The sequence below is a fragment of the Eulemur rufifrons genome, chromosome 17 (genome assembly GCF_041146395.1).
Source record: "Eulemur rufifrons isolate Redbay chromosome 17, OSU_ERuf_1, whole genome shotgun sequence".
In the NCBI taxonomy this organism is placed as follows: Eukaryota; Metazoa; Chordata; class Mammalia; order Primates; family Lemuridae; genus Eulemur; species Eulemur rufifrons.
Genome location: NC_090999.1, coordinates 33,207,914 through 33,229,233, shown reverse-complemented (window position 1 = coordinate 33,229,233; position 21,320 = coordinate 33,207,914).

Genomic DNA, 21,320 nt, shown 5'->3' with positions numbered 1-21,320 from the left:
ATGGAATCTTTCCACTGTGAAACCAAATTATTTTAATTGGCTTAAAATAATACTAAATGCTGAAAGCCAAGTACGCGACCTTTGGCCCTGCTGGTGTTTAAGATATCATACTCATCATACTTTCTGGTGAGAGTCTCAGGCCCGTCTCTGAAGAAGGGCCAAATGTAAATAAATTCATAGTGTTTAGAGCAGAGTTTTGCCAATGTATATTATGTCTCATATAAGCCCTTATTATATAACTTCCTTCTTTGGGTTTTACAGAGTTCTTGTTTGTTGACATTCAGGGTGTGTCTAGAAAGTGTATTTTTGATTTATCCTACTCACCTAGGCAGGGTGCCCTGGACATTAGGGGATCTGGTTTATACTTCATGGTTTATTTTTTGTGGTTGTGTATTGCTTACATTTTGTTCATGTGCCCTTGGACTTCTTAGGAAAAGCTTGACAGCTCATTTTTATAAATCAATAAATAAGTAAGTAATACATCATGGATCAAAGGCCACAGCAGCAGCACCATAGAGAGAATTATATTGTCCTAGGCACTTATGTACTTATAATGATGATATCCTTGGACCCAAGGCCTAACACATTTTTCAATAGAACTATTAGGTTCCATACAAGATCAACAATTACAAACACTCTAGTGAAGATGATTAAAATTTAACAGGCTTCTTTTACAGGCTTCAGAGTTTAATATTCTCATGTCTTCCTCCTTGGCCTGACTTCTTTCTGTATTTCAGAATTCCCTTGTTTGACTTCCAAAAGCTACTCTGTTAATACCTCTTAAACCCAGAGGCATAATTGAAGAAGAATGAAACTTGGAATTCTCAAATCTTTAATGAGCCTCCCAGGAGACAGGTTTAGCTTAGGACTTCCATCCAGGAGCAAGCATGCCTATCACTCTACATGCTCTGGGTCAAACTTCAGAACCTCTAGTTCAAGAGGAGATTTTAACTCTTGTAAAATCCACCAAGTTTTATTTGAGAAAAGAGGAGGGAGATTTAGAGAGGGCATTCCTCAGGAGCTATAATCTGGACTGTACCCTTTGCATCCACGGATATTCATCTGTCCTGTTTAGCACTGTCTCTCAGACCCAAATAGTTCCTGGCACAGAGGAGAACTCACACATTATTGGTGAAATCCATTAATGAATAAATGTAAATTTTGAAAGCAGGTAGAAAAACTAAAAATTTAGTAGGCAGTCTTAAATTTCTAATGTACACATATATCACCTACATTTCAAAGCAAAACAGACATTTATTAATAAAGAAAAATAAAATACAGAGTGACAGCAAAAATAAAGGAGAGGCAAAGGGGGATGAGAAAAATTAGGATCATTAAAATTTGTTCTAAAATCGTCTTTGTGGCCTTCTTTTTCATCATTTTATTTCATAATAATGAGAATAATAACAATACAATAAATATAGCTCAGACATTTTGAAGCCTTACTCAGTGCCAGGCATGAGCCTAAGGATGCTATGTGTACAACTGCACTGAATTCTCCTGACAGCTGTGTAAAAGCAGATGCCATGATTGCTCTTATTTTATAGATGAGACAAAGAGGCTTAAAGGAGTTAAGTTCCTTTGCCCAAGATCATAAAGCATGCATGTGGAAGATTTGAACCAGGTTGTCTTTCCCCATATCCTCTTGCGGGATGCCCAGTGTCCTCAAAGCATCCTCTTGTTACCTAGAACCCCAACAACTACTTCCTCTGGCTGTGAAGCCTCAGGAGTCCTATAGCATACCCAGATGGGTACTAAAGACTGAATATTGTGTCCCCTCCAAAATTCATATGTTGAAATCTAACTCCCTATGTGATGGTATTTGGAGGTGAGGCCTTTGGGAGGTGATTAGGTCATGAGGGTAGAGCTCTTATGTATGGGATTAGTGCCCTTATAGAAGAGACTCTAGAGAGCTCTCCCACCCCTTCCATGTGAGGATAGAGAAGATCACCATCTTTGAACCAGGAAACAGGCCCTCACCAGACACTGAATCTGATGGCACCTTGATCTTGGACTTCCCAGCCCCCAGAACTATGAAAAATACATTTCTGTTGTTTATGCCACCTAGTCTATGGTATTTAGTTATAACAGCCCAAATGGACAAAGACAATGGGCTTTCCTAATCTCACACCCTTCAAAACTTGTCTGTTTTATGTGCTTCAGAGCCCTGCTCTGAGGAATTAATTCTTGCTAATGGGTTAAGGGCAGGGATAATAGTTAATTTGTAATTACCCCAAGGAAATCCATTTATATCTTTAAGAGAAGCTCTCTGAAGAGTGTGCTTTGCCCAAAGGAATGACTACACGATTGAGAAGTTCAGACAGTTGGAAGATCTTGGAGGAAGGGCACTAATTTGGCCCAGGTTGACTTTTCAGTGCTCTTGACATCACACTAAAAAGGTAGATGCCTTTTTTGGCTTATGCTCTGGGAAGATGTGACAAGGGAGAGAGTGTTTGCATGTTCCTTCATTATTTATAAGTAAATTCTAGTCAGGCTCATTCATATGTATGTACTCATTTCCCCTTTTGGCTATGAGAGCACCTAGGAAAGTTTTGGCCTGTATCCCTTGGGGTTTCTTGGCAAAGATAGCAGTTTCAAGGAAAAGAGACTGCTTGCTCTTTTGGATTGACATTTGTGCTGATGCAGCAAGCAAACAAGCTTCTCTATGGGTGTGTATGTTCTGAATCAATGTCAAAATTCCTCCTTTAGTAGTATTATCTGTTGTAGATGGAGGAAAGTGTGTTTGTGTGGAGAAAGAAAGAGAGAGAGAGAGAGAGAGAGAGAGAGATAATTTAAAACCCCCTCAAACCTTGGATTTATTTAATTTGGAATTGAATTTACATCTTTTCCTTTCTATGAGATATAGTGGAAATAAAAATTGTGATCTTGAATTAACTGATTTCACCTCTGCTGGTAAATATAGTCCAATAGTCATGATGGGAAGCTCAGAAAAAAGCACTAATGGTAGAAAGAACAGTGGTCTTTGAGTCAGAAGGCGTGGGTTCTTGGATTTACCCTGCTGTCTCCGATCTGTGAAAACTTCTGCAAGTTTAATTCACCTCTCTGATTCTCGACTAGGAGACCCTCTCAGTTTGGAAATCCTAAAATTCTATGATTACTGATTTAAACCTTTGTCATTTATAATTTTTTCCTTCAGAGATCTTGCCAGCTGTCTTAGTTTAGGTTCTCCAATTGCAGACCCCAAGACAAAGATTTTTAAAGGAAGTGATTTTTAAAGAAAATGTCACACGGAAGAACAGTGAATGAATGGGAAACAGGACAGGACAGTAGGAAGCCAAGCAGAGATCCATTTCAGGCAAACATCATATCAGACTTATCTACAGGGGAGTTCTGGAGGGTGAGTTGTGCCACAGTTGTCATGACACAAGGCAAAGGAGCTGGGTTTCCTACCTAAGCACTTGTTGAAGGCCACTATGTCTCCCTGCTATCTCTTTCTCAATTCCCCGAACTCTGGTTTCTCCTAGGTATGAATGCAAAGGGACTCTAGTAGGCTGAGCTCAGTTTTCCTAAAAAGAGTGGGTGCTGGCTATTGGAAGTGAAAGTATACCCAAAGGGAGAGTGGTGCACAAAAATGGTAGAAAGAGATTTGAGGAGATCAGGGTGGAGCACCATTCTGCTCTATTCTACTATACCGTGTAAGAAAACTCTTGTGACATGGCCAAGTTACTATCAACATTAAAGATACATGGAGAAATATGAAAGGCTTAGAAAGCATCCACTTGAGGCTAAATACCATTGTCAGACCAAACCAATTCTATGCTCATATCTGATTGCTTGCAGAGTTTCAAGAGATATGGGAAAAGCACCAACAATACCTGCTACTATGTAGAACTCAGGTCAGCATCATATTTTTCACATGAAGTTGTCTGCTCTTTCTGTATGGTGTCCAGAGTCTTATAAATGAGAATCCTGTACAAGGTAATCACATGAAGGGTAAAAACAAAACAACAAAAGGTAGCTGGGGAAATCTATGCACATCCAGATAGTTTTTAAAGCAAAGATATATGTTCAAGTTTTTGGCAATGGTCTTATTCCCTCCTCAGACATACTTATTTTTTTAATGAGCTACTTTATTTTCTTGCAAAACACCTACATACTTAAAATGTTTTCCTTATGAATCAATTTTTTATTTGACAGAAGTGAAGATACTTGTGCCCATAAAAAATGCCATGTGTTTTTGAAGTGTTAGAAAAAACAGCTCTTTGGCACTAAACAAAGCTGAGGCAGGAACGCAGGAGAGCAGCTGCAGAATGACAGAAAAAATGTAGATAATGAGCCATGTGAGAGAATGTATAATTTAATGTGGGGCCTTGATGCAAAGGGAGGGGGCAGGAGGACCATACATGAGAAAACAGTTAAAAATAGTGACTAAAATGACTTTAAATCCAATAAAACAGAAAATGAATCAATTAGTGCTTGAACGTTGGAGGAGGCACGATGTTGTGAGAGAGTCTGGAAAAGGCTGACAGATTTTTAGTCTATGAATTTAAATTCATAGGACCAACAATTTCTCTGCCTAGAGAGATTTATATGCTGTTTTTTCTTCTCATACTAGTTTACAAAATGACTTCCTTTCCATTCCACTTTCTGAGATGTGAACCAATCTGTTAGAAGAGCCTCAGTTTTCAGTTTTCTGAAAACATTCCCCAAGATGTATGGCAAAATGTGTTCAAGTTTTAGAAAATTCTTGTAGCTCCTGCTAAACTGTGGTTCTCTCTGCATATGGATATTAGAGGTGCTTCTTAGGAGTTGACTGAATTGGCTCATTGTGCCATGTTGATGGAATTCCAAGGAATGATAGCACGTGGCCCTGTCTGATGCCTTTTAACTTCTTTCTGATGTTTAATTATATTATCCATGTTCCTGTGTATCGGATCCTATAACATCCAGGGTCTTCCTGGTGAGTGCTGATTTTACGGGAAGTTAGGGAAAGCTATTAAGAAACTGAAAGCTTTGAAGCACAGCCTGGCTAGCTGTCTTCTTGGAATGCTGTACCTGACACTTGTCTTCGCGGAAGCAGAGGCCTGGACAACTTCTAGTAACCCTTCTCTTTTCTAGGAAAATAATGTGTTCTCCATAACAAGTCCTCACTCAATGCTGGCTGCATACATGAAGGAATGAAATATTATAAAATGTGTGGTAAAATACTATGAAAATGAGGTTCATGGGTTATGCCCCCAAAATGACATTTTTACCTTAGAATTTTGAAACAGTAAGAAATCTTTTATTTTTAACTAGAAGTCCAATCTAACAAACACCTTTCTTACTCTCAGGTTTTTATGTTTCAAAATTCTAGTCATCAATCCATTTTGGAATAGATGTATGCTTACTAGAAGTTAACTTTCATGTTTTTTTTTTTTCCAATTTTCCTCCAAATTGATGGTATGTATAATAAATAATCCATTTAGCACTGAGGAAGCATGGTAGATAATATATTTCTTTCTAAGAGCTTAAAAATTGTTCCCATGTTATCTCATTTATTCAAAAAATATAATTTGTAGGGAAATCTGTATCAGAATTTTATAATCAGCTTTGGTCTTTAACTCCTATCCATTTATATTAACATAGTATTTCTAAAATCTGGTCTATGAACCCATTGCCTCACAATCACATTAAATGCTTATTAAAATTCAGATCCCTGGACTCCAAAGCAAACCAAGCAGTAGGATTATAGAGCTTGGACCCCGAAATATGCATTTTTACAAGTTCCAGATGTGATTCCTGTGAACATGAGAAGTTGAGAACCACTGGCCAAAGTGCGGAGTGGACCCCAGGTAAAACTGTGCAGCAGGCTTTGTCTTCAGTGATATTTGGCCACCCCTCCACATTCCTCCCCTGCTTCCCATACCACTGGTTGTTATTTCAGTCCTTCAAAATGTATTTTTTATAATGAATTTATAGCAATGCATCAATGACTTGATTTGTTGCTCATTCTAGTTGTGAATTAAAAACAGGACTGCAGAGGATAGTAAGGATAGTAAGTGCCTCTCTAATGGACTTTTAGCCACTGTGACAGCAGAGTTATTTGGAGCCAGAGAAACTACCCCAGCAACCATCACAGCTGCGGAACTTATAACTGTATTTACCGACTCACCACCGGACTCTCTTAAAGTCACTTTGTGTAAGGTCCCTGGAAGCAGGAGTTGGGATAAGGGTGAGGCAACACCAGTGGCAAACTTTTAGCTCCCACTGTCTCTCCAAAAGTTTTGAGTTAGGGAAAATTCTTTCCCTGCCCCAAATGAAAATTTGCATAGTTTCCTGACTTTTTTTGGTCTTTTAAATGGGGAAAAAATGCAGTCTCAATGGAGTCATTTATAGTGTCTAGTTTTATGTAATAATCAAAACTTAGAACTTGATTAAAAACTATTAATAAATCTTCCCTTTCTCCCAGCTATGCCTTGCTTTGGGCTGTCTGCTTGCAGTGGCCTTTCTCTTTTTTCCCCCATTTGGCATTTCCCTTCCTCACCTAGCAGAATAACAATTATTTCCTATCCTCCAAGTTTCCTGGAGAGGTGAGAGGGATAGGAAAGTTCTTGCTCAATTAGTATGATCTTAAGAAGGCTGGGTGCTCTGAACTATGGAATATTTCCTCCAGTTCTTCAGAAACTGCCATTGGGCACCTTGACTGCATGTCTTGTGATATGGGTGGTGCATTTTTCTCGAGTTGGCTCTTCTGTCCTCAGCCCATGATTTTCTCCTCTCCCTTCTGCTTTTTCTACCTCCTTTCGTCCCTTCCTCCTTCCTTTTTAAATCTTTTCTCTTTGCTGGATCACTCCACCCAGATTGGCTTACCATAAGATGATCCTCTTGAGCAGTATTTTAAATGGCTTCAGGTCAGTTCCCCCTTCTACTTGTGTCAACACACATGCCTGTTCTACCTCGATGAATCCCGGGAATAAGGCAGATTCCAATATAGCTGCGGCCTCTCCTTTGCCTTGGACTAGCCAGCCAGCTGTTTCAGTTACCTATTGCTGTGTAACAAACAACTTACACAGTGGCTTCAACTAACTCGCACAGTGATTCATTATGTCTTCTGGTTCCTTGGGTTGGCTGGGTAGTTTTCCTGCTGGTTTCGCCTGAGCTTACTCATGAGCTGCATTCAGCTGGAGGGCTGGCTGGGCTGGAGGGCCCAATGAAGCCCAGTTCATGCATCTAACAGTTAGTGTTGGCCATTGTCTGCCCCCACTTCCCATGTCTTTTCATCCTCCAGTTGGTGAGATTGACTTCCTACAGGGTAGTCTTGGTACAGTGTTCCAATAGCCAACAAGTGGAAGTGGCAAGGCCTCTTGAGTCTTGGGCTTTTTAAGTCACGTAACATTACTGTTGTCAAATTTTATCAGTCAAAGCAAATCTGAAGGCTAGCTCAGATACAAGGGGTGAAGAAGTAGACTCCATGCCTTGATGGAGGAAATGACAAAATCACAGTGCAAAAGAGCTTGAATACCACAATGAGAGGACTTTGTGGTCATATTTCGTAATTTACCACACTAACTTTTAAGTTTGCCAGATTTATGTCAAGCACTAGTTCACCATGTCCCTGTAATGGCAGAAGACATATATTGAGCTCTCTGAATGGTTCCATTGAATAAACTCCCTCACACTGGGCTTCATTGAGGGCAGGCAAAAGGAGGCATAGGAGGGCACACAGAACTGCTCATTCCAAAGAAACCCTCCTCATAAACATTCCCCTAATTTCTGATGCCCCCATCCTTGTTTATCATCAGTATGAGTCAGGTATCTAAGAGTCAGGTAACCCATATATGGATCACTCCTTTGTAAATTATTTATGCAACTTCATATGTCCTTTAAAATGCAATATTTATTGTATTTAGTGTCTTAGCCAAAACTTCATTTTAACATTTTCTTATACTTACTTGAAAAAGATTTCCAAAGGGAGCCTCTCTAACTTCTGAGCAAACAGCAACTACTAGTGCAGCTTTGGAGTCTTATGGGCCAAGGTTTGACTTGCCGCTAACTTCTTCTGTCTAAGCCTTATGTGATCATCTCTGCAGTGGGACTAAGACATACCTCAGGTGTCCAATAAGCCCACTTTGAAAATCCTCTTCCGCTTGGCCAGTGATTTGTCTATGGTGCCTGTGTGACCCAGTTCTCACTAATGACATGTAAGATGAAGTCTGCTTGGGGTTCCCAAGAAATCCCTAAGGAAGAAGCCTCTTTCCTTCAACCCACTTTTCCCTTTTTCCTAGTTTAGGTGCTACCATGTGAGGACATGACATCTCACACCATTGTGTGATGCAGTCATCTCATGACCAAGAGCTGACAGGCCTGAGGACAAAAGGCCAAATTCACTGGGAAGAGTGGAACGTGGGATTGGAAGAAGATCCTGGTTGAGGCACTGAACTAATCTGCAAATGCCACTTCCAGAATTCTCATGGTGTGAGAGAGTACAATGTTTCTATTATTTTGTCACTGATAGTTGAGTGTTTTATTTGTAGCCCAAAGCATCCTAATTGATATAGTCGATGTTATTGTAGGTAGGATAGGGATTAGTTCCGAACTTTTTCAGATGAATTCAAAAAAATAAGAAAGACAAGGCTGAGAGAGTTAGATAAGTTGACTAAGGCACGCTGTTAATCAGCGGAAGATAGGAGCCTAGTCACTCTGAGCTCTAACTTCCAAGACACATTTCTAATCAGCAAACATTTATTGAGCACCTACTAAATGCAAGTGCCTAGAAAGTACCTCCCTTTTATGTCCTATGTGCTTGGGGCCTGTCCCCTTCTCTTTGTCCTTTTTTTTCTGGCAAGTTGTATAAGCTTTTATAGCCCCTGAGATAAATATTTGTAATACATAAATATTTTTAAGCCGTAATTTCTTAACTAAAAATTGAGATATATGTTCTGAGCAGGTAATCTTGGGAAAGTTGCTTAAATTCTCTTTGCCTCAGTTTCCTCAGATTATTATAAAATGGGGATAATAACAGTACACCTACTTTATTTCTTGTTATGAGGATCAAATGAGGTACAGGCATTTAGAACAATGGCTGATACATGGTCTATTCTAAATGAATTTTAGCAAACATTATTATGGGAGAAATGAAACAGGCTATTCAGGTTCAGTTCAACCAAGGAAAATTTAGTTATTATGATTTCAATATGATATTTTTCAGCTGCTGTTTTTATGTTGGAAATTATCTCTAAAAAGTAATTGTCCTCTTTCCTCATTTAGAAAGACTTTACAAGATTTTCTTTCTACTGTCCATTCTGGTAAGATAAAATTATGGTGTTAAAAGATAGAAAACATATTGGTTGGAAAATAATAATCTAAAAGTAACCCTATTGTCCTAGTGCATAATGAGTATGAGACATGGCCATGCAGAAACTGAATTTGCCTATTCATTTCCAGGTAGCCTTTGAATGTGGGAGCCAAATTTCTAGTTGCTGAGACCCAAGACTCTTTATTTTAATAAGGGGTGGCATCGCCTAAGGAGTAGTGATAAATTCTACCTAATTGTAGATGGGGAAATATTGATTATCTGCTCTAAATTTGACTGATGTCTATGGGCATATGCTCTTAAATAAGAACCTTGGTTATGGGAACAACCCTTGGTGCAGCACCCTCAGTGAATATTATTCTTGCTTTTTCCTTTAGCTGAAGGCTGGCTAGGGGATGGGTGGGGTACCTCAGGACCAGGGCTGGGTAGAATCCCTTCCTGGGGCAGTAAGAGACACTAAATCAAGCTGTCCAAGTAATCACCTGTGAGAAAGGCCAGTGCCCGGCTGCTGAGAAAGAATTGCTGATCTAAGCTTCCATTCACCTAACTGTGCAAGGCTGGGATTGAACACTCTGGGCAGGACAGACACACAGTGTGACTTTTGCGTTGATTTCTACCAATCCGTCCTGAAACTGGCCCCTTTGGCATTCTCAACAGTAGAATACTGAGCTTGTTCCTGAGGCTTGCAGCACTGTGCCACCTGAGGGCTGGTCTATTTGAAAGTACTTGGAGGCTCCATCCAAGACTGTTTTGTCTGCTGAGATAGACAGTGGAAGCCCCAGAATTCCCAGACAGATGTCCGAGGGAACAGAGGACCTCGGACACATGTGGAATCAAGAACACTGTCAACATACCTGCAGTGACTTACAGTGAGGGTGGGGACAGCAGGCAGAGGGAGAGCTGTATGACACTCCTGAAAGTCTCGAGGAGCTACAATGAGATGAATTTAGGGGGCACAGGGAGGGAGGATTTCTTTTGTTGTCCAGGAGACAGGGCTTCAAAAGTGTAGCATCCCTGGAAATTTGAAAATATTCATGTCAGGATCTGATTTTCGAGATGGCCAAACTACAAGTAGTACATAAGTAGTCACTGGATCCTTCTCCTTTGTTTTATCTCATAAACTTCCTCCCTGCTGAGTCCTTTAGTTTGTTGTCCAGTGAATGAGATGCTCCAACCCCGGACCCTCACTCTATTGGCTGGTTGCTGGTTTGCCTCCACCCTCCTGGCATGGTTCTCACCTGGGCTGCAGACCTTCCACTGTGTCTTCCACTGATGCCAGAAGCCCCCTTGCTGAATAACTCCTTCAGGAAGCCCCCTTGGGCAAGGGCCAGTCCCATACCTTCCTCATCTCTGGCCCTGATGTGGGAAAAACAAGGTGGCCAAGTGAAAATAATACAGGCATTAGATCCACATACAGGTCCTTTCTGTCACTTAATCACCATGTGATTTGGGACAAGTCTCTTTCTTCCTCCGAGCCAACTTTCCCCAGTTGTCTTAGGAAGTGATGCTGACCTAGCAAGATTATGACAAGGATTATATGCAAAATTAAGATAATGTCTATGAATCCTGCCTTAAAATTGGGTCCAAACTGGCCTTTTTCAAGATGTCAGCCAAGCAGTTGTGTTGGGATTGGGTCCCCAATGCCTGGTGGAGGAGGATGGAATTCCTCTGAAGGGTAATTTGGAGTCTTTGGAGAAAGAAGACAAGCCAAATCAAGCCTGTCTGGGAAAGTCTTTATCCCAGTGCAAACCCAGGGACCAGAGGCTGGCTTCTGCTGGTAGTAGGAGCAACAGGTGAGATTCATGCCAGAGAGGGGTGTTTGGGAACTAACGTGGATGTGGTTCTAGGAAGATGGCTACAAACTACCTCAGGGCATCTGCAGCCTGCCTCTCTCTGCCACTGGGTCCTGGATGTGTGAAGTGTCTGCCTGCTGCAGAAAGCTAGAGGCAAGGCAGATGTAGCATTTGCCAAGTGTGCACAGGGTGCTTCGAACAGAGAAACTCAGCAAGCTTTCTCTTGGAGCTGATCCAAATGTTGGAAAATCCTTCTTCTCTCCATGGTTAGGGTGGGGAAGAAACTATACATCTTGCAGAAAGAAACTTCACTGGGAAATAGGAGTATGTTCTGGGCATCAAATCAAGGAGGTTGAAATATGCTTTATCCTCAGGTAGAACGCAGTTGGTCTTTGGATAGGAGTGAACTGTGTCAACCAAAGAATTTGACCCAGGGGCTTTGGGTGGGGGCTCAGGTGGCAAAGATTACTAAGAATCTGTGTAAGATTAAGTTCCCTGAAAACACATTCTGATAGAGATATGCATGCAGGTGATTTATTAGGAGTGTTCTTAGGAACTTTATCTGTAAAGTAATAGAGAAAGCAGGATTGGGAAGAGGAAGGAGATAAATTGCATTACAGTGGTGACAAAGGCTTCAGCAAATCCAAGCAGAGCTCTGGAACTGGGAGTGCCTTTCAGGGCTCTGCTTTGGACAAGCATTGGATACAGGCTGTCCAAGAAGGGGGTAAAACCTTGAGTGAGGCAGCTTCCTTTGGCTGAGGGCAATTCTGAGAGAGGAGCACAGCTCTGAGCTATTGATAACCAACATTCCCTATGGCTAGATGAATGAGTAGTTGGTTTTGCGGTAGAGATCTTGGTGGTCCCTCATAATATCCACTAGAAAACACAACTCTTGCCTCCTGCTAACCAATGAGGATCCAAAATGAGGATTTATTAATAACTGCATTTATTTCAGTCTGCCTTAAGCCATGCAAATTCTTGCGTAATTGTTGATTTAAAAAAAATGCTCACAATATTTTTGTGTGGAAGTTCCTGAGTACTTGGCCTGTCTGTCAGTAACTAGTGTCTCCTACTGTTTCAGGAAGAGTTTCTGCCCCAGCCCTGGTCCTCTACCCATCCCCAGCTGACCTCCAACCAAAAGGAAAAACAAGAAGAACTCTACATTAAGTGCGCTACACCAACAGTTGTTCCCATAAGCATAGCTCTCATTTAGAGGAACATGTTCATAGGTCTTAGTCAAATATAGAGGAGATATTCAACATTGCCCTATCTATAATTAGGGAAAATTCATCACTACTTCTTGGGGGACTCCACTGCTTATTAAAATGAAGAGCCTTGATCTTTGATGTGATCTTGAGCCACATTTGAAAGATGGTCAAACTTTTATTGCATATCTTAAAAAGGTATATATTAAGTGCCTCAGCTCAAATTCTTTCCCTCTCTTCCAACTGTGACGATAATAATCAATAAATGTAAAATATAACACAGCTGGTCTCTAAGATTTGATTTTAGGACCTGAGATAAACATTTAATGAATGACTACTATGTGCCCTATATTAACCACTTTCCATGTATTTTTTTCTTTTAATCCAGGCACCAGCTCTCTCAGTTAGGCACGATGATACCCAATTTCACACATGGTTATATTGAGATGTAGAGATCAGGTGATTTGCTCAAGTGCCTTCAGGCAGTAAGTGGCAGTGCTGTGGTCAGAACCCAGGTAGTTGAATGTCAAAGCTTGAGAACTTACCTTTTACAGCACACTGATGAACACCCACTCAATCCTTTTCTCCAAGGTGCTAAAAAGCAGTACATGAGTAAATATCCTGAGACTAGAAAACAGAATGCTACAATACTTAAGGACATTAAAAATAAGGAAATAAACTGAAGGGGTTTTTTTTTTAAGTGTATAGGATTAGTTATTTAAAGATCATTTATACATTGGCCACTTTGTATTTCCAGCATAGTTTGATATCATGGGTGACTATTTTCAATCCTAACCCTCCATCTGAGGCAGATCAGACAGAGTCCTAACAGTAATAACCTTTAAATCAAGAAAGTTTACTCTAAATGTTCCCAACATACCTCAAAGCCAGAAACGTTCACAGTTCTACATTAAAATGTTAGAAAAAGATCACATTGCAGCAGCTGCTTATGTGGATTACCTAGTCTAGCCATTCTGCTAAGGCTTAAAAAAACCTGTCTGAGTTGTAAGAAGGAAAAAAATAAAAAAAGAAAACAAGTCTTGAAAATATCAAGTTGGTGCTTGTTGATAGAGCTGTGATTTCCCATTTGTTGCCCCAGAAGACTCAGGTGTAGCTGAAAGAAAGTCAAGGTGTTTTCCAAAGTACTCCTAGGCAGTGGAGGGATTTCTTTGCTGTGCCCTCTGCTCTTTCCAGAACTGTAGCTTCCCTTTAAATCCATGGAATGTTTCCTAGCCCCAAAGCACAGTAAGAAATCTCAGTCACTTCTCATAGCCATTTTATACAACTTCTTTTAATACTTTACAAAGAAATAAGACCAAATGTACTCTGCCCTCAACCTGTGTCTTCCATGTAAAGGCCAGTGATAGTATTACTGTGTGTGTGTGTGCACATGCATCTGACCCTTTTGAGATTTACTGTTTTTAATTTCCAAAATATCAAAGCCAGCCATAGTCTATAAGGCATGGTATGATCACCATTTTGCAGAAGAGGAGACTGAAGCAGCCTTGGGCAAAGGACAGCTCTCACAACAAGATTAGAGTCCAAGATAAGGCTTTTCAGCTACCACATTGGCTGTCTCTTCCTGGGTTCTGAACATTCCCCTTTTTTCCATAGTGCTATGTTCAATAGCATTGGTTTCCTGCCTTTCCTCATATTTGTGGTTATTGTTGGGGTTAATCATAGTAAGAAAAATGATGAAAGTAGATCCTACAATAGAATATGTCTTTGTGCAGATTGATGTCAAAGATTTGATTTCTGACACCATAAATTCAGTTCCAATATAATCATCTAGACCCAGAGATGCAAACAATATTATTTTCAGGGTTCAGAAGGTTGTCGAGAGGGGAGATAGTGTTAGAGGGCAAGGGTTCTGGCCCATGTTACAACCTTTTCACCACAAGGAACAAAATTGTCAATCTAGTTTGAAGATGTTTATGAAAAGTTATGAATTACCTGTAAAGTATCCGTGAACCTGAAACAGAGAGATCATGTTTCTCATCTTGTTGCGTATAATTTCAGAGTATTCAGGCTTCTATTGTGAAATGTTTTCTCAACATGAAATCCCAGGGTTCCTCATGCATGGAAAGAAGTGGCATAAAAATGTACACAACTGATGTCACTTTAAGAAAGGCCAGTGAACTTCATGGTGTTCCTGGAAGATAAGCAAACCAAAAAGAATCAGTATGGTAGATCCCTTGGTTTACCTTTTGTATAGTTTATTGGTTAAGATTTTGTTTGGCCACATGCAACCTGTACCTGAACTACAGTGGCTAACCAAATGGGTTAAATTTTCAGACTTAGGGAGTATGGAGGTAAGCACCCAGTGTCACCATTCCAGAATGTCATCAAAGAACCAGGAGCCTTCTTTTTCCTTGTTCTGCCATCTTTAATGTATGGCTTTCTTTCCCATGGGCTAACATTCCACTTCCAGTAATCATGTTCAAATTTTAGGCTAAGGACAAAAAGTAAAAAACAAAAGGCACATATTGGTTTACTATGTCCCATTTTATTAATAATAATAAAAAGAATGATAATTTTTAAAGAGCTTTCTAGAATCCCACCTAAAAGAGTTGCTTTTATATCTCATTGGTAAGTTGGGAGAGGTGTTTTAAAGTAGCAATATGGCCACCCTGAATTTTGATTTTTGCTAGTAAGGAAAAAGTAGAGAATAGTTATTGGGTAGGAAGCCAAAATTAGGAATATGATTAATGACAATGGGGAGGAAAGGACATACCTTTTATTTCCTTATAAACATTATACTTGATGTGTTACATAAGTTCAAATGTTCTATCATTCATGAATTTTTCTTATCCTCACTGTTTTCTCTGTATTCCTGTGGCACTTTGTCCTTTACTTTAAATAGAGTGTCATTGACACCATTACATTCACGTGAGTTGTTTACGTGCCTGCTTTCCTCACTAGACTGTGAGCTCCTCAAGAAGGCAGACCTGGTCTAATTTACCTTTGTAAGCTCGTCACTTACCACTGTGTCTGGCATACTACTAGGAACTAAAAAGTTTACTTGAAGAAATATAAGGACAAAGCAAGGTGTGGCAGGTCATGGTCCCCAAGAAATGGGCTCTGAGGCTCTGTGTCTATTCACATGCCTCTTCCCCAGACTTCCTTGAATCCAGTTCCATTCTTTCTCCTCCTAAGCTCTTGACCATTCAGAACCTCCTTCCCCCGACTGTACTTCTTACCCCAAGATTCTGCTTATGCCCTCACCTTGGGCCAGTTTTTTCCTACACAAAGTAGATGACCAGCACTGCCTGACATTCTGCCCTTCGGAAGGATCATCCCTCACCTTAAGTAGGGTTAATAGCATAGCAATAAGCCAATTTTGGCTTGTACCCCATAGTAAGCTGACTCATCTGTAAAGAAAGTTCATTTTCCTTCCTCCACCAAGATCTGGTAAAAAGAGATCTTCACTCCCAGTGGGGCCAAAGGCTTGAGCTGAGGGAGAGGTGTGGGCAGCAGTTGCAGATGGCATGGAGTGTAGCTGTTTGTTCACAAAGCTTCCTTGTACTTTCTGGCCCTGCTTGTGCCTGATCTCTGATGTTCCACTTCCGTCTTATGCTTTTGGTTTGATATATCTGAAAGAACTATGGCCTGCAGGCTAAATCTGGCCTGTTTTTTTAATAAATAAAGTTTTATTATAACACAGCCACATCCTGTGTTACAATAATTCAGTTAATTATTGTCTACGGCTTCTTGGTGCTACATCAGAGGTGGGTAGTTGTGGTAGCGCCGCAGAGCTTCCAAAGCCTTAGATATTTACTACCTGGCCTTTTATAAAGTTAATTGACTGAACCTAGTTCAGGGAAATCTGGGACTTCAAGATTTTTGACTGAATTAACTCAGATATTCTCATCCCAATTTTCAGGGTTCCACTCTTTCCCATTTAGGACCTTCACCTTGGCAGAGGGGCTAAGAATTCAGCTTACTCTGGAGCTGGGCTACTGAGTCATTAAGGACTGGATTTGATCCTCAGTCCTTTCCGCCCTTTGGCTACAAAATATAAGAATCTCTTTATATGCCAAAAAACTCTCTGTCTTTCACATCTCACTTATATTGATGATTAATCACTTTCAGCCTTTCATTGTCTTTCTCCAGTGCATTGATGGCTCCTGGCAACAGCCATTCAATTTCTTACTTCTTATAATTATTCTTTTTCACGAATCTCTCTAATTTCTGAGATATTGTATCTGCCAGTGCATTTCCTTCTCTCCGTATCTCAACACAATTCCTGTGCTTAGAGGGGTTCCACACTTGGTTTAATGCTATCCTGTTACCATCTTGAAATTCTTAATACCTTTATCTTTGAACTGTGTTTTGTAAGTGAAACCTGAAGGGACAATGGAGATATGTATGAGTCGTCAATGAGATATGTGAATATGCATATCTGTCATTCCTTGCCATTCCATGAGCATAAAGCATTTGTAATGCCCAGGAACAAAGAATTCTCCCAACATGCATGGAAGTTCAAGAAGTCACAAAGCAAGTAAAAGATAAGCATTTTAAGTTTGCAACTGAGTAAGCGGGTAGTACTGACAGCCCTGAGAGGCCATGCTTTCCGTTTGAACCTGATCTGCTTCAAATGCAGAAAGAAGGCAATGACAAAAACATGAAAGGCCAAAGAATGGAACTGTATAATTTCTTACTTGTGTTACTTTTTTTGTATTAGCCAACCACTTACTGAAAATGGTAATAGAAGTAAAGAGAAATACGGGACACAGTCTCTTTTCCTTCCAGTCCTTCCTTATGAATCAGTAAGCCAAAGATAGTGCTGTAGAATGTACTGTATTAAGAAATGAAATGAAAACAGGTGAGTTAGTTTTGTGTAATTTTTCCACTGTTCTGCTAAAAATGAAATGTATACAATATGCATGAGCTAGGAAATATGAATTGTGTAATTTTAGTGTGGCTTGGTCTGTTTGGGCTGCTATAACAGAATACTACTATAGACTTGGTGGGTATAAACCATAGACATTTATTTCCTATGGTTCTGATGTCTGGGAAGTCCAAAGGTGAAGATGCCGTCAGACTGAGTGTCTGGTAAGGGTCCACTTTCTGCCCGCAGTGGCTTCTCCCTGTATCTTTATGGAGTGGAAAGGGGGAGGGGTCTCTCTTGGGCCTCTTTTATAAGGGCAAAAACCCCACTCATTGGGCTCCACCTCCACGACCTAATCACCCCCCAAAGACTCCCATCTCCTAATACATATGAATGTTGAGGGACATAAACATTCAGGCCATAGCTCAGTGACTCTGCATATGAGTTAAATAATCTTATATTTGCATTTAAAACTGATATTATACAATATAAAGATGAGTTGTAAGACTCATGCTAATAATTAAAAATTTTAATTGATGACAGGAAATAGCAAAAGCAAATAAAAACTCCACGAGAAGTCTAGAGGCTGCAGGAGAAAACAAAAAGCTTTATATTTTAGAACCATTGGCAGAACTTTTTTTCTGTTTTTTTGTTTGGTTTTTTGAACAAAGGTCCCCACATTTTAATTTTGCACTGGGTCCCACAAGTTACACAGGGGCTCCTTTCATCACTGTGAAGCTTTTCACAATCACATTGTATGCTAAGGGCAAGCACTGCACCACCTACCACTGGTCTCCACTGCTGGCCAATTGGTGAGAAATCCAGCTCCAAAATCTCATTAGACTTTGGTTCCCAGGACACCATCTGGAAACTGTCTTAGGTTTGGTTACCCAGGGGGAAAGCCCTAAGAAGGAAGCTTGCTCATGGGTGCACCTGGGCATGATCTCAAGATTATCTATGAAAGGTGAAAGAAGTATGCGATCGGAGGAAGGAGTTACATTGTAATGTAATTGCCACAGGACCTTTGAATGATCTCATGTGGAGTTCTACAGCTCCATGGCCCTTCAGAGTTACTCCAATTGAGGCAAGAGGCCTGGGCCTTTCTACCCTCAAGTTGATCAGTCATGGGAGGCAGGCTAGTCCCGGGGCCATGGAGCTGGGGGGGTCATCACCTTTGGTGAGGCATTCTCCTTCAGCTCATGACAATTCCTGGAGAAGGACTTAGTTGTAAACAACATCAGTGAACACTCGCAGCAGCTGAGGAATAAGTGCCTCAGTTCTAAAGGGGTCTGAGTAGCACAATGTCCACTGAGCAAGGTCCACACGACAGCCAGGAATAGGAAGGCATCAACAGATTCCAAAAGAAGCAAAGCAAAAGGTTTCTTCTCAATCTTCCAGTTTTTTAAAATTCAGACAATGTAGAGAAGGAAAGACAAATACTTCTGTCAAATACACTACGTAATTCCTTCAGTGGTTAAACCATGGTTGGTACATCAGAGCCAGGTGATACCAGTTCTAGTACAAGAAAACTAGTACTTTTTTTTTTTTTTCTTTAAATAGTTCTCCCTCTCTTTTTTGTTCCAGGGGTTCAGGCTCAAAGCCTATGTCACCCACAGTCTTCACTTCTGGAGAAAGTGGAAGCTAGCATACTCTTTCTAAAAAGTGTTAACCTTGTGGCTCTGTTTCACTAGGAAATGAGTCAAATGTATCGACTGCATGATTCTACTCTTAGGTGCCATAACCCAAAGGTTACAAAATAACGTGCAGTATATAAGTTACTTTTGGAATGAAAAATGAAATATTTCCCTTATGATTAATGCGATTACATATGGGATGGGCTGAGATGGCATGTGAATGTGTTTGTGTGCATGTGTGTGGGTATGTTGGTTGCTGGTAGAGTCTTGGGGGGAGGGCACACCTTACAAGTTTGAACTAGGCAGGCCCAAAGGAATCATGCTTGGCCTAAATCCCGTGGTACAAGTTTATACTGGGCCATGAAAGATGATGCTTAGTCCCGTGTGTGACACCTGGTACATAGGCTGAAAGGAAGGCATGCCTTGTTAGGGATTTTCCCAGAGGCTTTCTGGATTTCTCCACCATTATCAGCAGCTCCTTTTAGACACAGAAAACACGTATATCATACATTGCCAGGGCACTGTTTTGGGAATAGCCTGCTGACTGTTCTTTCTTACTGGTATAATCCTGGGTGAAGGAAGATATTGGCAAGAAATCAGTTTTTTCCCTCCATGCAATCAAGAGCTCTGTATTCTCTGGTTTGAAGGAAAGAATCAGATTGTTTGGACATTGGACAGAGTATCTAAGGTTACAGTGAGAGCCAGGCTCTCTCTCTGTCTATCTTGTCTAGGATAGTAGGGTCAAAAGGAGAGTTCAAACTTTCAGGGGCATGGGGGCATGGAGGAAAGCTCAAAGCCCCAGCCTCAGATAGTTGAGACTGGCTGGATTTTTCAGGCCTCTTTTTAGCTTACTGCTCCTACTCCAGGTTGGGATGGGGGTGGGGGGTGTTGGAGAATTATATTTAACCATTAGTTATAATCTTGATAAAGCAACAGAGGATCATTCATTTTGGATCCTGAGGCTGGCTGGGTTCATATAGTTAAGCAGAGAATGAATTGGCATTATATGAACTCAAAATAAAGAAAACATGTTTTATGATGTGGGGAGAGATGTTGGCACATTATTGCTGTATTTTAAAAGCCCAGACTTGGACTAAAGTCTTCTCATCAAGAGCAGAGCAGGTTGTCCATCAGGATATCCACAGGAAGTCAGAACCACAAAAACGTACCCCTTCTCCTCCCAATGCCCACCTACATCTTTGTTGCCACAGAAACAAAATTCTGACTCAAAAGATTAAAAATTTTTGTGGTTCATTGACAAGGCACTTAGCCACTGTACTTTCACCTCCTCAAATGCCAGCCCCTCTCACTTTTCGGTTGCTTCAGCACCTAGGGAAACATTACATTGTCACAGGGTTCAAGATACTTTTTCTTCTCATAAAACAATAATCACATTATAAACCCCAAGAGTGCTGCAATAGGTGTATCTCTGGTCCTTTATTAAGGCAGCTGGTATTTGTCTAGCCTTAAAAAAGCTTTTGGCTCAATATCCTACTCATATTTTTGGACTATAGCTTGCTAGAGTTGTCAGGACAAGTAAAACATTTCCCTTTCAGCATTCATTACAAGAAAAAAAAAATTCCCATTGTATTTCTTAAAAGTGACTTGTGACTCATCTCCTTTTTTGGGGTAGAGTTATAGCTTAAGATTTGGCCAATGGTGTAGTTTCTGATTATGAAAAGTAATGCAAATATTCAGAGGGTGAGAGATGTTGAATTCAGGTATAAGTCTCATTGATTCATTTACCACACCTATAGGATGCTGGGGGAATTATGTAGAAACATTTAAATGAATAAATCTTATGGGTTCTTGGAATACCTCTGTAATTTAAGATTGCAGTCTGAATTCCAGGTGAAATTCATATTGAGAGAAAAGAACAAATTGCCACAAAAGTGCAGAGTTATTTTGACTAATTATTTTATTTTATGTTTTTGAAAAATAAAAATAGCTTCATTGTTTCTTAATTATACGATTACTTAGTAAATGTTTCTATGTTGGACTTTTTAAAAATTATTGTATTTATAAGCAGGAAAAAACCCCTATCATTCATGCTATTTCCAATGTTTCAGGAAAGACAGTGACATATAAGGAAGGAAACACAAATTATTTACAATTTCACCATGCAGTGATGATCAGCATTAAGGTATTGGTTTGTAGCCCTACAGTCTATTTTTCTATGTATATACACAGGTATATTTTGCCAATATAGGATTATACATACCTGATTGGTTTGTGGCTTTTCTTTATTATTCATCAATAAATGAACTACATCCTTACTTTTTTATTGTACCAATAGTTTTGTTCACTTTAGAATGTGTGCTATGGCAAAAGTGGAAACATTTTCATATCAAACAAATTATATATCATTTTGTTAGTGATTTGATGGAAACACTGGATAGGCAGCAGAAAACAAATATTTTGCTGTGAATTTTTTATTCAATTATGAAAATCTTCTGGGGAAAAAGAGTTTTTGCCTGTCATAGAGCCAAACAAAATGGCTAAAAGTTGTCAAAAGTCCTCTCAGAATATTATGGTGCTGTGGGCTTCCTGAGGACTTGCTGGGCATCTTAGGAAATATAGGGTATATTCCTTCACCTATGT